This window comes from Trachurus trachurus (genome assembly GCF_905171665.1).
Source record: "Trachurus trachurus genome assembly, chromosome: 19".
In the NCBI taxonomy this organism is placed as follows: Eukaryota; Metazoa; Chordata; class Actinopteri; order Carangiformes; family Carangidae; genus Trachurus; species Trachurus trachurus.
In genome coordinates this window covers 19,662,037-19,679,975 of record NC_139913.1, presented here as the reverse complement: position 1 = coordinate 19,679,975, position 17,939 = coordinate 19,662,037, and positions in this window count along the sequence as shown.

Here is a 17,939-nt window from a genome sequence, read left to right as displayed (position 1 = left end):
AGGGCGAGGTCTGAATTTCCTGTATCTGCTGCTCGGTCAAGGACGTGTGCACAGGTCGGGTCAGTGGGTGACGTGGACAGGAGAAAGGCCTGAGAGGGACGTCCTGTCCACTGAAGAGACTTTGACCAGCCTCTGACACAGGGACCACACTACACCTCTGCAAATAATCCTTTGCAGAACTTTGTCATGTTCTTGAATACCTCATATTTAGATACACATTCACTCCACGATTATGAATTCAAATTTATCAGTAGATCTATGTCTTTGTAGGGAGTTAGGTCAATTTTTCATCAAACAGGCATTGGTCATTTATTGCTGCTATCTTTTTACATTAGGCTGACTGTATCATTTACTCCCTTCCAAAGGTAAATACACAACCACATTATCTATGCACTGAGGAGTTCCATATTTGTAGTCATGCTGCACTTTTGCTATCTGTTTATCTGAAAATCATGTAGCAGAGAAATTGTTAAACTACTGTATGAGACGTTTCAGCTCCTTTACAACAAAAAAAGAAGCAAATACGTCTCTCTGAACTTTTGTGCGCCGGTATTTTACTTTGAAAAACTCGCGTCTTGAGTTTATTATAAGGATTTTTCTCTTTCATTGTGACAGTACTGTATATTGATCCTCATCTAATGGAACAAACAATAAATTATAGTTTGATACATTTGTACCTTGTCTGTTATAATTTATTGGTAAGTAGTAAGTGGAAGACTTATGTCTTTCTTAACTCATTGAGTGCCATTGACGTATATATACGTCAATCAAATATGGGATAGGAGAGGGTGAAGGGGGAGGGGATGGGAGGGGAGGATGAGGGGGCAGCAACTGCAGGAAGAGAAGGAGGAGAGCAGGCATCACTCTGCAGAGTATGACTCCTACTTGTTGTATTTTAGTTTTATTTTAAGCCAAAATTAAAACGGATAAATCACTGTTTTTCTTGAGAGACTCTCTTTCACAGAATGCATTTTTCTCAGCTTTCTAGAAAAAAAGTGGTCTTTTTGGTGCAACCTGGCTCTATTCAACTTAAGATAAATCAAGAATGGAACAAGGTACAAACAAATGGTTTTTCCCCTAGTTAAATAGAGAGTCTCCTCTTTCCTTTGAGCTGTTTGGTGTTTTCAGAGTCATAGTACAAAATACTCTGTAGGTCTTGAAATATTACTCAAAATGCCCCGAAATGCTGGCACTTGGCACTGACCATTTTATAAAAGGGCTGGCACTCAATGAGTTATCAAAATAAAAGTCCCTTGCTTCTCAGTTGTTTATAGAGTGATAAAAAGAACAAAAAGTCTGAAAAATGATTCCAAACAAAAAGAACAATTATCTTTAAGGGCTTCTATAGTATATACATTAATGGAATGCCTAATGTTCTTATGTGAAAACACTTCTTACATTATTTTTCATTGTTGCATGTATCTTTTATCTGAGGGATAATTGCTTAAAAAAATTCAATCATGATTTTATACTCATATAAAACATGATGCAAAACAACAGTATGCATAATGGTAACAAATCAGTGTGTTTTACAGTAGGCTAGTAGTAATAACTGCAGGACTTTTGTTTAGTGTCAGCTACTTCAACTTGCTTTTCACCATTGTTTTATTTTTGAGAGAGAGAACTGGAGTTTCTTATACTGACCTCTAGATGGAGCTGTCATTCTTACAGATCACGTTCATCCCTCCACAGAATTGTGTAGGTTCCCCACTTCTGCCAGATAAGTGAACAGTCTAATGTAAACATGCTGTGATAGTATCTTTTCCGGTGCACTATACCTGCATGTTCCAGCTGCTGTTTGTGTAGAAACCTGCCTGATATGAAGAAACACACAAACTGTATATGTCCGGTTGTCTTGCGTTATTATGGATGTGGGTTGCTGCTTCAGTAGCTAATAGAGGCTCAGGCTCCTCTCTCCCTGGCCCAGCTGCAGGCCATACTCTCTGGGCTCCGAGGCCTGGCAGAGACCCTGAGGTTTAGAGGAGTAGCCTGACCGCCTGGTGAGACACTGAGGGTTATCATTACAAAGGAAGTACACACACGCACAAACACAGAAAAAACATGTGTGCCAGTCAACACGCTGCCAATACTTCTCTCTCAGACTTCCACACACACGCACCACTTCTCTGGAGAGAGTCTCTTTTCACTTTGTGTTATCACATGCATATTCACATACAGAGTTAGAAAAGGCACACTGTACTTCGTTTTATTGCTTTCACCACAACAAGTTAAGTTTGAAGCGTATTTTCTCTCAAAACATCACTTCTTGTAGCGTGCAATTTCCAGGGGTCATCATAACATTCAAAAGATGTCACTGAACTCTCAGCATCAGGAGTCTGAGTACACGCCACTCCTCATCCATCCAGCTCCACCACACACCGCCAAAGGTATTCAAATGAATGTCAGCCCTCTGAGTGGCAGAGAATCCTGACCTTGCATTGAGGCCGTCACGGCTGAGTAAATTTCCTCTTGTGTTTTCTTGGCAGAAGTCTATCCTTTTAACGCAGCGTATAGTCCATTTGGTGAATGCATTCACCCTCACTGTGCTGTGAGTGTATGCATTTTTGGCACACGTGGTCCCTGGTAGTAATCAAACCCACAGCCTTGGCAGCGGTCGCGTTATGCTCGGCCCATCAGACTGCACAGGAGCTGCTATGGCAGATAAGCATAAAGCAAGGTGAAGCCTGTTATTAGAGAAACAAAAACAACAACCTGTGGACCAGCTTGCACCGTTAAATCCCATCGGTCTGTGACGTCTAATGCATTCAAGCCATGATTTACTTTTTTCATAAAGTTACTATAGCTTAGTCTATCATTTACATATATCTACTTCATATCGTGTTACTGTTTCCCATCATAGCTCTTTCTTTCTTTCTTTCTTTCTTTCTTTCTTTCTTTCTTTCTTTCTTTCTTTCTTTCTTTCTTTCTTTCCTTTCCTTTCCTTTTTTTGAACATTTAAAAAATGACTTGGGGCCACATGTCAAAAGATATTTTTTACTGAATATCTTCCTCAGAATTATAAGATTTAAAAATCACATGTGGCCCAAATCCTCTTGTTGGCTCATATACTGTAGAATCACAATGCTAACATTTTCATAATTACAATGCAAACAAACTGTTATTATTATTATAAGGTTTAGTCTTTGTCAAGGTAAGGTAAGGTCAGATTTGTCATTAGCATGCTAACCTGGGCAAATTAGCATTAAACAATGACATATGGTGGTTACTGTAACAAAAGTTTTTAAAAAATGTAAAAATGATGGTGGTATAAAAAGGGAGGGGATGATAACCAAAGTTATTCCTTTGCAAATTTATTTATCTTACTTTATTGACTACTGCAAAATGCATGTATGCCCCAAACAGTTAATACAAAGATTTTACAGCAAGAAATGTACATTAGCAATGTGCAGTCATAATATGGGTAACAATAGATAGATAGATAGATAGATAGATAGATAGATAGATAGATAGATAGATAGATAGATAGATAGATAGATAGATAGATAGATAGATAGATAGATAGATAGATACAGTAGATAGATAGATAGATAGATAGATAGATAGATAGATAGATAGATAGATAGATAGATAGATAGATAGATAGATAGATAGATAGATAGATAGATAGATAGATAGATAGATAGATAGATAGATAGATAGATAGATGGTGGTCAACTGCTCACAGAAGAATCAGTCACACACACACATACGATAAAAACAGATTATAAATATCTAAGAATAAATAATAAATAAAACAATAGTTAACATTGTGACAAAGCTCTCTGTTGCAGGTGGATGAAATGATGTATAATGTATTAAGAAAACATGAATAACATTCTCTAAAATGCGAATATGTTTTAAACTTGACTTTACATCAGGCATGAATAGGAGTCTGTGTTGGATTGCTGAACATATAATTTATTATTTATCTTGGACGGCAGCCAAACATTATTATGATCTTTTAAATGCTTCGTCTTTTTGGTAGTAGAAGTGATGTTCAAAATGTCAGCCTGTGTTCAGGCTGTTGTGGAAATGCCTGCAGCAATTTTCATTTTGCCAAAAAAGGAGTTTTTTAAAGAAAATTCAAAATACATCTTGTTTCATTTAAAACCGGCCTGTTCAGTTCAGTTTGTCAGAGACGGTGGTGGGTGGATTATTTATGCATACATGCAGATTCAGACATCAGAGCCGTATCACTTGCTCGTCTGTTCTTTCAGTTATGTCCCGCTGATCTCTCCTTTTCGGATTCACCCACATCAGGGTAAAAACCTGTTGCTGCACTTTTAATTTGAAACTTGTCATTTATCTACTTCAGTTTATGATTTATAATGTTTACCAGAGCGATGTTGTCCTTGGATTCTCAGTCTTATATTTTTTCCACAGTTTTTTTTTCTTTCTTTCATTTCTTTTTTTTTTCCGGACTACATCGTTCTGCTCCTGAGACATTTATCCCCGGGCAGAAGAAAGGACACCATGAGACACTTTGTTAAATGTTTTACTGGAACTTTTTCCCTCAAGGCTGATGAAGGTAAATGATAGAAACCTTCCTGACAGTGCTGTGTGAGTCCTGGGAAAGAGTGTTTTGGCAATAACAGAGTCATGCGTCTGGGCCACAAACACGTTAACTACCAAACTGGTTTGAACAGGGATGCGGTTTATAAAAAGCTTCCCCTTGGCATTTTGTGCTCAACTACAAGACATATACATCAGCGATAATTAATCCCCACTGCATGACTCACGATCATCAAGCAGCATTTTGGGTTTCGCTCAGGGTTTTCCATGGATGAAATGAAAAGGGAGCACTGAAAAGAAAATGCTTCCAGCGCAGTGTGAACTGAACTTCAGGTTAATGGTGAATCTCCTCAAAGGGCAGACATGAGTCGCACAGGCACTGCATTAACCTGGCTGACCTCAGACATTTTACAGACAGGGTTAATGTGTGAGTGAGCGAGAGACACATCTCTGTATAGGCATGAAGGAGCTCAATTATCTATACCACACCATATTATAAAAGGGAACGGCTGCATCTTCTTAAAGGTCATTTTAGGGAATTTATATTACACTGTTGCATTCAGGGACACTCACCTTGTCTTTCTGAGCTGCACAGGTGAATCTTCCATTATAAGCAGCTTAAGAAGAAATCCCCCCTCCACAAAATGATTGAAAGGGTAAATGAAACCAAATTAGTGTATTTTATGAAAGAAAATGCTTTGGTCCACAAAGCAAACACTTTTTCAGACTCGATAAACATTATTTTAGAGCAACTGAGTGGAAAACCTTCTGTTGTAGCATTTTTCCCAAAGTGGATAAATCCCCAGAGTATTTTGGAATAAGGCGACTTTTCACATTTATGGTTTGTAATTTCTCTGGGTTTCAGCTCATAAGCTCCAAATCAGATAAGATGATTATGTAAAATTGTCCCATCCGTCATCACTGCCCCCGAGCCAAAAAAGCAGGTGGATGACATCATGGTTATTAGGGCATATTACAGCAGCTTGTCGTGCCAACACACACACACAAACACTAGACACGCATGCACACACAGATAGTAGTTTGTTCTGGGACAGTGAAGCCCCATTGTCTCGAATTAGATCAAGATTTAGATTCAACAGGTAAAACAGTCTAACAGAAATCGGCCTCATTTCATGGGGGCTGCTCTCAACTGCAGGCTTTAACGTACCAGCATCATGGTGCGTTTGCAGTATCCTGCCTGACAGGAAGACCGACTCACCTCCGCTCCAACAGGATTATACCACATTTGTGTGGTAAGGAAATGCCCATCCCTGCTTATTCATGATGTTGTAATTAACATCTATTTGTTTATTTATACCTTCACTATTTTTCCCACAATGCCTCAGATATCAAGCCTGAGCATGTTGTGTCTGGCTCTTTTTTTGTCTCTAATCCAGTGTCCAGTGGGGTAGTGCTGTGCTGCTCTCTTCAAGTGGCATGGAATGGATATGTAGGTAGGTAACGAACCTACTGCTATGACTATAGAAACTAACAATCTGGTGTGTGAGAGGTTTTTACTTGGAAGAATTATGACAGGTGTCAAATCCAGAGGGAAGCTACTCACAGGAAATCCTGAATGCCAAATGTAAGATTAAGATATATTTTGCAACTCCTGCAGAGCTCAGAAGAAAATGTTAAAGGGATAGTTCAACATTTTGGCAAATTGGCCCATTGCCATAATCCCTATAGTTTTAGGAGTAGGTTCATTACCTTTAATTGTCGGTGCAAGCTATTTTTAGAACGGCGGAGCAGAGTCGCGAGCTGCTCAGAGCTACGCTACGGAGGCTTATGGGATTTCTTGGTTTCCCTCATCAAACTCATCAAATACACAATCCAACAACTCTAAAACGCTCTCGTGGACAAGTTGTGACCTGCACATTCACCACGCTATGAGATACATGTAATAAGGGAACGTTACGAGACAGAGTTGTTTTCAAGGCCGAAAACCTGCCCTGACAGGAACGTGCATCAGCGGTTTTGCATGAATTTACCTCAAAAATAACTCTGTCTCATAACGTTCCGTTATTATCTCGTAACGTGGTGAATGTGCAGGTCACAACTTGTCCACAGGAGCGTTTTGGAGTTGTTGGATTTGATGAGTTTGATGAGGGAAACCAAGAAATCCTATGAGCCTCCGTAGCGTACTGTAGCTCAGAGCAGCTCACAGCTCTGCTCCGCTGTTCTAAAAATAGCTTGCACCGACAATTAAAGGTAACGAACCTACTCCTAAAACTATAGGGATTATGGCAATGGGCCAACTTGTCAAAATGTTGAACTATCCCTTTAAGTTTGTATTAATCAAATAATTTATTTGGATAGGTAATTTGTTCATTGTTATCCTGGCTTTTCAAAAAAAAAAAATTCCACTGGTTGAGGTCATCCATCCCTGTACATGCATACTGTAGTCGAGGAACATTTTTTTAAAGACTGATCAAAATCAATGCAGCCAACACATTCTGATTTAGTCCCGGGTATGAGTCAAAAACGGATCTGGGGCATGTTTGTAACTGAATGGTTAAGGCACATAATACCACACTGCAGAAGTGATTCTTGTTCATCCAAAAAGAAAAACAAAAAAAGGAAAAGGACTTCTTGTATTTCATCTTTTGTTAGGCCTCCCCTGAATCCAGCTCCTCCAAACTCTAAAAAAGTACTCTCTTACTTGTGCGATCATTCACCAGTAGCTGTTTGTTTACAGCGCTCTGCAGAGGCAGCCTTGAGTTCAGAAAAGTAGGGCTGTTATCACAAACTGTAAATCTGTCTGAAAATTTCAAACTGTCAACTGAGAAACGACACAGTGTGTTCCGTAACCCACTCCTGGTGTGTGGAGATTGTGTCACCGGAAGGTAAATCATAAGCGGCAACACACAGGCATCCAACCACCCAGTCAGTGTCACAAGAGCCACTCAGTATCTTGGCTAAATTATGCTCCATCCTCTTGGACACAGAACAAGCCTCTACCATCCATCTTGATGCCCTGACATGTGGTGCAGCGCCCGGCTCAGCAGACCTACTGTGAGTCCCCAGTGTCAGGAGCCTCTCTCAGGTCCCTGTGGACCCCACACATGTATCACCATACATCATACTTGGAGAGCCAGAGCATTGAGCTGCTGCTCAATACGTCAGTGAACAGGCAACAAGGTATTGACATCTTTCAGTTTTAAATGGGATTTGAGTTAGAAAGCAACAAGGGACTTTCCTGACTTAATGCTTCTCTACACGTCTCTCATTGGCTCCAAGTTTGCAAACACTGTACTTGCAATACCCATGCATGATGCTTTAGAAAAGTGCTACAACACTATTTCCCAAAATTGATGGTGGAGTTATAGTTTTGAGGAAAACCTGATTTATTTTTGCAAAAGGACGACACAGATTCCACTTACTTTGTACTCCTACACTTCCCCAGCTTTGCAGCATGCTGATGAATGAAAACAAAATTATACATCCTTTCTTTTATCTACCCAGGCTTTTGAGAAATACAATCTCCAAGATTTCTTCCTCCAAACCAATACAGTGGAGGGGTGTGGGATTAATTTTTTTGTTCTGCAACAGCTTTGAAACCGTCACCTGTTGTAGAAGTCTGTTCTGTGTTGTACCAGACAGTTTTTTTTTTCTAATTATTGTTAGTATCATTTTATAATGAATAATAAAGTTTTAACATTGGCCTTAGATGAGGTTCTTACCTCACTTGCACATACACTTCACAAAAAGACATACATACAGGGTATTTGTTATTTCTTTGGGTGTGGTAATAAATACAACTAATCAAATTAATCTAGGGAAATAAATTAATGCCAGGAGTTTTAAATGTCATTTTTCAATGTGCCGAGCAACACAAACAAAGTCCTATTCACCCCTAGAGTGTAAGGTCATCTAAAAAAAAAAAAAAAAAAAAGTAGTCTTGTGAGGATCAAAAGTGAAATAGGAGAAAGTTGTTATCATTCTGGCTCTTTATCAGTCCAGAGACAGATATCTGAAAAGCTGGGCAAATCAAACCAAAGCTATGGTATCTGCTGCATGCCTCTATACTGCCAGAGCAAAGTGAGAAAATCTGTCTTTGTGATCTGGGTGAACTGACCTTGCACAGACATCCAGCTGACAAGTATGAGTTGATATAAAGTTTACACAGTGTTTTATAGTGTGTCTGGCAGCAGCAGGTAAAAGTACATCCAGGTTTCAGGCTGCATCTCCGCAATCCACGTCGTCTGTCGAGCCGCACTTCTGCTTCACCGTGAATTCCCTCTGACAGCGCCACTGACTGTTTGTAAACATTGTCTCTGAGCACTGTCTAACCGCCTTATCTTCAGTCGCGAGAGCAGATAACAGGCAAAACTCAGCAACTGGCTTCAAAGCTGCTGAGCTCCCTGAGCTGGAGCGACGCACGCTCCAAAACTATTTAATCAGGAGCTTTTCTCTTGGCCTCTGCTGTAGACCTGGAATGGCGATATGCTCTGAAAGCAGACGTCGCAGTGTGTGAGCGTTGTTAGTATGTGTGTGTGTGTGTGGTAGTAGTGGTTAGGGGGGTCATGTTTGTTTAGGCTGCCTGTCTGTTTCAGTGGGTCAGGCTCATGCTCATAGGGGTATAATTCTGTGGTGAGACTGCTGAAGATCTTACAAGTTCTCCAAAGTTTTCCTGAGGCCTCTCCTGCTCCTCCGATCCATCGATTTCTGCAGCTTAAATCCTCGTAGAACCACGCAGAAGATCTGCAGCCATCTTGATCAAATTAGTACTCCGTAAAGCTCCTATACTTTCAAACTCCTGCATGCACAACACCAAGTCGGAGACCATTAGTCATTTTTATTTTGTCCTTGGGTTGTGCGAGTACCTATCAGATGGTCCACACTGCGCGTCTCTATATTTACAGCCATGTCCGGCTTCTGATATATCATCCTCCTCTGTGGAATTTCATAGCAGAGAGAGAGAAGAAGTGACCAGAATGATTATAGGCCAGGCTTTATTGCATGAATGACATCATGACTGTAGATCATGGAATCGCATGGTTTTTGGAAATCCTCTATACGCATGCAGCGCAGTAAATCGCACAGTAGCTGTAGCATGCAGGCCATGACTCTTGGCTAAATATTTGGGATTTGGTGCAGAGGAAAATGGAAGGTCATAGTAGGGATGCCCGCATGCAAAAACACGCAGACACGCACATCAAATGCACCCACATAAACTGTGAGTTGGAGTGGATTGGCTGGCGTGCGGCTCTAATCAGCACATTTTGCAGGGTGGTCTTATTACCATAGTTACACCTGTCAGATAACAGGTATCAAAGAGGCTGATTGCTTACTGCTGTGGAAAAAAGGCCCTGACCTCACTTTTGCTGAAACTTCATTCCTGTTTGGGTCTTGGCTGTTTAATGACCCAACTTGTTTTTGTTCATTTTCGTGTTTTATTTCAAATGTTGATATCTCCAACAACAAGATGTTTTTTGTGGTCTTAAGGACCAAAAAATCATCTCAGTACAGTTTTACCACTTCTATCTCAGACTTCTTTCTGAGGCTCTATACTGTAAGTATGAGGAGTTTGGAGTTCATCTTTGTGCCTGACCAGACTAACCACAAGGACTGTAGACTACCACTGTAGCTTGGTAAATCTTCCAGATAAACAGCCAGTGGTTGTTAACTATCCAAGAGATGGTTGTGCAATGCTGGCCTCCTGACATCCAATACAGTATAAATTTAGAATAGGTTAAAATAACAAAAAGAAAAGGTAAGCTGATGGTAGTGGCTGTTTAGACAGTGCCACTTGGATATCTTAACAGTATTAACACCAAGACCTCCTCTAAAAAGGGCATTTGTCTTTTTTTTTTTTTTTTGTTAAATGATGTTTATGTGTTGAGAGTTATTGTGAAAACTGACTCTCATATTTGGAAGTATGAGGACAGGACACAGCTAACTGAGAATATGTAATATACAGTGTATAAAGAACAGCCTGACATTGGTCGAATTTCTTTTTTTTAGTAAAAATGTATTTTTATCTGCTACATTTTGACCTTAATTAAACCTTTATGCTAAGCTAAACTGTCTGTAAAGCTAACTGTAACTTATCAACTACAATGTAAAACAATTCCTATACCCATATAGCAGTTCCTCTTTAAGTAAGCAGTGCGGGCACTTTAGAGTTTGCAACCACCATGCGTTAACTTTGAATATTGCATTGAGAAAGTGTCCATGTTGGAACAGAAAAGAAGAGAAACGTACCTCTCCAACATTTCTCCCAACTTAGACAAATATAGTCGACATGTTCTGTTCCAGAAAACTATTATTAATAATTGTTTTTCAAATCTTTTTTAATCGTTTGAGAAACATGTTTAATCACTCCTTGTCTGCTGAATGTAACATTTTGCTTCAGGCACTTTCTTCTCTTGATCCTGTAATAACTGAAATGTCAGATGTCAAGAGATAAGCTGATTTCCTACCATGTTGTTTTGTCTGGATCTCAATACTGCAGAACACACCTGAGACCTTATCTCTTCCTGTATTGTTACTCCACAAGGTAGTGAATGGGCCCGAAATCCTGGAAGCATGTCAGAATCTTGTCAACACAGATCAACAGATCACTATGGATTTCCCCCAGTCCTGTTTCACACAGTGCAATTTATAATCACTGAATGAGAGTCAAAATATTTGTTTTAGTGTGAAAACTAGACTGTTTCCACTGAGCAGCATCTGAAGTTCATCTGTTCCCCTCCAGTTCTCCCCTTAACCAAGAGGTACTTTCATAAATAACAGACATTTCCATAGAAAGCCGCTATTTCTCCTTTTAAACAACCAACACAGTAAAACTGTGAGGTTTTATTGACAATAGCCACTGATTAACCTTATAATGCACTGCAGTAAAACTCAAATATGATAAGACAAGAATGCATCAGGTTAGTTTTTATGGAAGCAGCTGTCCTCACCTTTTACCTCAGTGCTGACTCAGCTTTTAACTGGTAAACACTTTTCTGCTCTTACCCTGACATTTAAGCCTACCTGTGTCACACAATGGGGCATGGTCCTGTGCAGACATGCCTGCCACTTTACGTGCCTTCTTTACTCCTTAACGAAAAACATTTTTCGAGCAGCTAAGTCGTAGCCACACCCATGTGATAATGTACAGTGCTGCCGTGCCCTATATTTACCCAGCTCACCACAGCTCTGCCCTGCAGTTATGGCTGAGAATATGGCCCTTCCACTGGCTTTCACACAACACACGGACTCACAGTGCACAGATGGTGGGGTCGGTGTGGACTCTCTCATTGGTTGGTGTCTGTGCTTTGATTGTGTGAAGCATTTTAAAATGGCATGCATATGCAGGGGTTTGTTTTCATGTTGACATCTTTGGTGCTGAGCACAAATTCCTTTAGTTTTTTCAGTGCTTACAGTTGTATTTTTTTTTCTTTGGATGTTTTGTTAATGGAATAAAAGGGGTGTGTCCCAACCAGTATTATGTCCCAGGTGTGGCCAAAATTTTGTCCTAACGGTCAACCACACAACTGAAAAACATATATATTTTTTAATTTTCCACATTACAAACAAGGTCAATCATTTTTTCTAGTTTGACGGTGTTATCTTATTGTATTTAAATTACAAAGACATAAATTATTGTGTTGTAAAAGGTTGGAGACTCACTGGACCTCGCAGAAGGAAACCAAGGAGAAGATCAATAACCCCCAATGGACAATTCAATACACCATGATTTTCATCCAGCTCTAATGATATATTCATGAGTTATACGATATAGTACACTCACATCCAATTTAACAAACCATAATTATAAGTGGCAGAATAAAGAAAAACATCATCACATCAGTCTATAACTACTTTGACTGAGTCAAAGATATTCATCAATGTTGAAGTTTTGTGTGCTTGTCACTTCTTGCTATCGGAACAGGAGGTGATGACCATTGCTTGACAAGAGCTGATGTTGAACATGGCGGCGTGACCGATGTTTGTGGCGGCAGTGCTTTTGTGTGTTAGTGGACTGATTGGTGCGACCGGTTTTTCAATCAGGACAAACTAGGTTTGAAGGTGAATTACATTTATTGTGCACAAAAAGAAACTTCTTGGTTGAAGATCCAGATGAAGACGGTCTGTATCTTGATGGAGGTGGTGTAAGAGGATAGCGGGAAAACTGGGAAGAGGCTTGGAGGCGTGCTTAAAGAGATAGTCTTCCTGTCTGAACTTTCGCTTAGCTCCCTGACTGAGAAGTGTGCAGATGGAAAGTGTGTAAATGTGCAACAGTACGAACCAACCAAGACATCCGTAGCAAAGCTTCCTGCTAAGGGTTTCCAAGCCGGGGTCATTCCTATGTTCCCACAGCCCTTATGTTCCCACATTTCTAACTTTTGTTGTCACTGAAAATTAGGCCCTATGTTCCCACAGCCCTTTGGTCCCACCATTGGTTGGGTTTAGGCAATGAAGAAAAGAGCTGGTTAAGTTTAGTAAAATGACCCGGTAGAGGCTAGACAGGCCAGATAGGTAGAGAGAGTCCAGTGGGAACATAGGGCCTAATTTTGAGAAAAATCTTAGAACTGTGGGAACATAGGGCTGTGGGAACATAGGCATGGACCCTCTAAGCCATGAAGGACCTGGAGCACCATTACGGTGAGCGGGTCAAGCGAGGAGTTGTCTGGCTACGTGCTAGTCTGCACAAGCTAGCATTGCCTTAACACACTCTAACGTTTTCTCCCTCTCAACAAAGTGGATATTAGCCTATACCTCAGACTGTCGAGAGCCTCTCAATGTAGCACGAGGAACTGCTGTGTTTACCTTCTCACGGAAAGCTGGCTGAACCAGAGCACCAACAGAGTAACACACCGCTAGTAAGCTAAGGGGAGGCGGTTTGGCCGTGTACACCAACAACTCATAGTTTCCACCGTGGTTTCCGTTCACTGCTCACCAACCAGAGCTAATGACCGTGAAGCGCCGACCCTTCGGTTTACCCCACGCTAAGCCAAGATGTGGATTTGTTTCGCCACAGGAAGCGAATGTTTGGTTGTTTTTTTTTGCCCCTTTGCTCGCATAAACTGGAAGTAGACAGTAATATTCACCACTGATATTCGCGTATGTGTGACTGCAGCCTTTACTGCCAAGCATGACGTGGAAGCGCCGGCAATGTTTTTGTAATTACGTAGTAAGTCCTTTAGGGGTCGAAAAAATGTACACACTACGTTTAACCCTGTGGTTGACTGAATAAAGGCCACAAAAAGTAGAACTCTATGCTTTCTTTATTCAGTCATGGTGATCCTGACTGATAATTATCCATTTTCTGCTAATCATCCTATAATTAGCTATGTCTGTCCCTGAGAAAACACCTGCCTCAAAACAAAAAGGATAAAATCTTTTCCTGAACTTCAGACTGACCTAATAAACTTCCCCTTGAGAAACTCCCACATAGCATACCCATCCTTTACTCTTAACTGGTCTTTAATGACAGTGTGTGTGTGTTTTACATTCCATCCAGGTGATTTAACAGCTCATTCGAAGAGCAGCTCTTCAGTAGCTAGTCACATGTATTGTATCCTCAGTGATCCAACACAATACTGGGACAAAGCTCTGTATTCCCCTGCGGGCCAACGACTGCTATACGCCCTTTTGGACAACTTGAGATGTCTGGTGTATTCACTTTGACCTGAAACAGTGAGGGGATTAGCTATTGTGAAAACACAAAAACAGAAAGCCATTTAAAAGAGATACAGCACCAAGTCAGAGGAAATTCATGCCCTGCTTTAAAACCCATTGAATTTCCCAATCTCTGAGGGAAATCTGTTGTCCCATTGATAACTGCTGTGCCTTGTAACTGTAACAATATGTTTTAAAATTTAGCAATTGTTCAGAGAATTAGTCATTATTTTATTTACCTCTGATTTGTATTTCATATCTCATTATTACTGGAAAAGCTATATCTTAAATTTTCAATATTCCACCATGTCGCATTCAGTAACTCAGCGGCTGGTCTGGTTGTGATTGCAGTGGGTGATCCTGAGGGGCTCGGGAGCAGAGGGAACATGTGAAACAGATCCTGTCTTTGAAGCAGCCGCCGCAGGTCGTCACAGGGACTTCACCGAGGATTACAGAGCAGAGCAGTCACCACTGAGCTCTGTACAGCTGCCTGACTTCCCACAGCCACACACCTTACCCAGGTTGGTAGGAATTCAACACAGGGGGCATGTCACTCACACACACAGGTGTGTGTGAGAGCAAGGGAGTGAGAATACCTTAGTTCAGATGTTCCCCTGTAAAGTGAGCTTATGGCTCCTGTACATTAGACTGTCACTCAGGATTATATGGATAGCTACTGTGTACAGGGCTTTGGCATGCCATGGCATTAATTAATTTGTGCTCCATCCATGCAACAATGTAGAACAAGTGCATTCAAGTGCATTATTTATGCACTCATAAATAATAGTAATAATAATTAAATATATTTATTGTACATATTTTATATATTTTGCTAACATTCAAATATGACAAAATGTCGCTGAGCCAATCTACAGCCAACAAAAGCAAATTGCAGTAAGGTAACTAATTAAGCGTACAAGCAGAATATGACCTTTTGCTCTCTGTTTAACTGTAAATGTCATTAAAATGTATTTTCCATGGAAATAATCCACTAATAGTGGGCATAGAGAGTGATCTTGCAAAACAGAGGCATTTAAGACTTAATATAATGTAGGTTTTTTTTTCTTCTTAAAAACGAGTCAATATGGACAAGAAAGCTGACAGAATACAGTATCAGTTTGAATTTCCATTCTCCCCCACCTTTCAAAAAGCTTTTCCAGAGGCAGAATGTCCTTCACAGCCAAACAAATGTCAGTAACTTTGGTATAGAACTAGGGCCTGACCTTCCATCAAAAAACCCCAGGTCTTTTGAACCTTGCACGAGCTCAAGTAGAGTGAAGACAGTTCTGACGGCACATTAAACAAAACAAAGCAAACCCACATTATTGATCACTTTGACTAGAGAGTGGCACATCTCCGATTGTTTTTCAACATCACAGCAGATCAATATGGAGGAGTGCTTGGAGAGTACAGAGGGGTAAATGATGCTTTCTCTGTTTAGAGACTCTGGGAAATTGACAGACTGCCAGGTTGGAGGAGGCCTGGGTCGATACATATTGTCATCGCCTTCAGATTTATCATCCATATGGATGTGCTGCCATGTAGCACCCCACTTATTTTTCAACATATAAGATGAAGGTGCCAATATTTTATGATTTATACTGTAACACATATGTTGTCAAAAACTATTTTAGGAAAATGGATTCAGTTTCCAGCAGAATCCATTTCACACCAGTCTGACAGACAGCTCATGTAGACTCTGGTGTTTAATGTAAACTTGTGCTCAAGAAACATAGATTTTAATAAGATGAACTCACAATAACTCTACTGTCGCACAATAGGTGTCAACTGAAAATGTACAGTATATCCAGGTCAATGTTGACGACAATCATATGGGAGTTGTTGAAAGACAAGCAGAGAGAACAAGAAATACCACACACTACCTGTTATTGTCAAAGTGTAATGTCAAACAACACGCCTGCTGAGAATCAAGCTGCATCTGCATTGAAGTCTTCTCTGTTAAGATTTCCATGGGTTTTGGAATCTTAATGGGATAGTTCACCCAAAATTCAAATTTCACTCATTATCTACTCACCCTCATGTCGACTCGGCTCGGCGCAGCACTGCATGTCCAAATGACGGTTGCGAACAGAGCTCACTTTTCTTCGTCCAAAAAGACACACCAAAAAACATCCAAATACCTCCATAGTGCTCGTCTGTAATGTCCCTCTTGTATTGAAGCCCCAACATGAGAAATTGTTCCGAAAAAAATTAAATAAGTCTATGTTTTAAGCTTGTTTGTAGCGGAAGCTCCCAGTGTTGCTCTGCCGGAATCTCGCCCGATTTGCGGAGCCGAGAACTGGGTGTCGATGCAAATCGCACAAGATTTGGACGGACCAGGAAGAGCAGTGCTGGGAGCTTCCTCTACAAACAAGCTTAAAACATAGACTTATTTAATTTTTTTCGGAACAATTTCTCATGTTGGGGCTTCAATACAAGAGAGACATTACAGACGAGCACTATGGAGGTATTTGGATGTTTTTTGGTGTGTCTTTTTGGACGAAGAAAAGTGAGCTCTGTTCGCAACATATGGACATGCAGTGCTGCGCCGAGCCCCGCTGTAACTCAGAGAAGACACGGAGGACTCTGAAACTTCTCCCAGCCCTTAGTCGACATGAGGGTGAGTAGATAATGGGTGAAATTTGAATTTTGGGTGAACTACCCCATTAAGGAGGTGCATTAGTTAATCAGAAGTGTCAAACAGTTCAGAAATTTGTAAAATTTTTCAGATCAAAATTACATCAAAAATTAGTAAACCATGAATATAAGAGCTATGAGTTGCGCAGTATTACAACAGCATCTTGCATTAATATGAAATGTAAAGTTATATGGTCTCTCAGTGCTCGTTGTGATAGGAACAAATGTGGATGACAATAATGGATGGTTAATGTGGCCATGAACGCAGCACGAAAATGTAAAGGGAATAGTGGGATCCGCCTTCAGTTGCACAGCCTGAGCCTACCAGCACTGTAGTGTGCTGTAGTTCGGTGGCTCATGTGCCTTTATGATTGTCGGCTTTTTACTTAGAAAGTGACAGCACTGATTAAACCGATGAAGAATAATAATCAAGAAAATTCAGAAAACTGGATCGAACTGTCGGGGTTGCCCTTACCAAGTTTTCTTCTTTTTACTTTCTCAAAGCACTTGGAAAGCATGGAAAATGAAAGGACAGTTACTTATTTCCAGGAGGAAGAGCCAGCTGTAAAATGTGAGGATCATCATTGAGCGCCTTCAGCTCTTGGATATAAATCTGGGCCGTGTTGAGACTTTTCAGCACAGTACACCTCTATAGTCCAACCTCTCCAGAGAGAGAGAGAGCCCAGACATTTCATCTTCCTGTCTCATTGCTGAAAATATAGATTGGCGTCCTGTTCCCAGAGACGTATGAGGGATTTCATTCCAACAAACCTGACGTGTATGTCTGAAAATGTGTTATGTCTAAATACGTTTATATACTTAACTTGTCGTTAAAGTTTAACATAATAATAATAGGTCGAATAATTTCACCAACAACATTTATCTTTATTGCAAAAGTGGGCGAGAATGGGATGAAGACAGAAACTGGTGGTGGTCTGAATCAGTGCATGTTTTACCATAGTTTACAATGGCTTCACACACACACACAGGGAGTAAGGAAATAGAGAAAGCTGATGACACCTGTGTGTCTCCATTGGGCAGGAGTGTAAAGGTTAAATGTGTCCACAGCATGGCTCCTTGGGTCTGTGGGGTCAGGAGGGCTAACAGCAGACAGCAGGTGGCTACTATAGCCGTCCGTTCACAAGGCACAGTCTGTCCAAGAGAAGAACCTGGAGCTC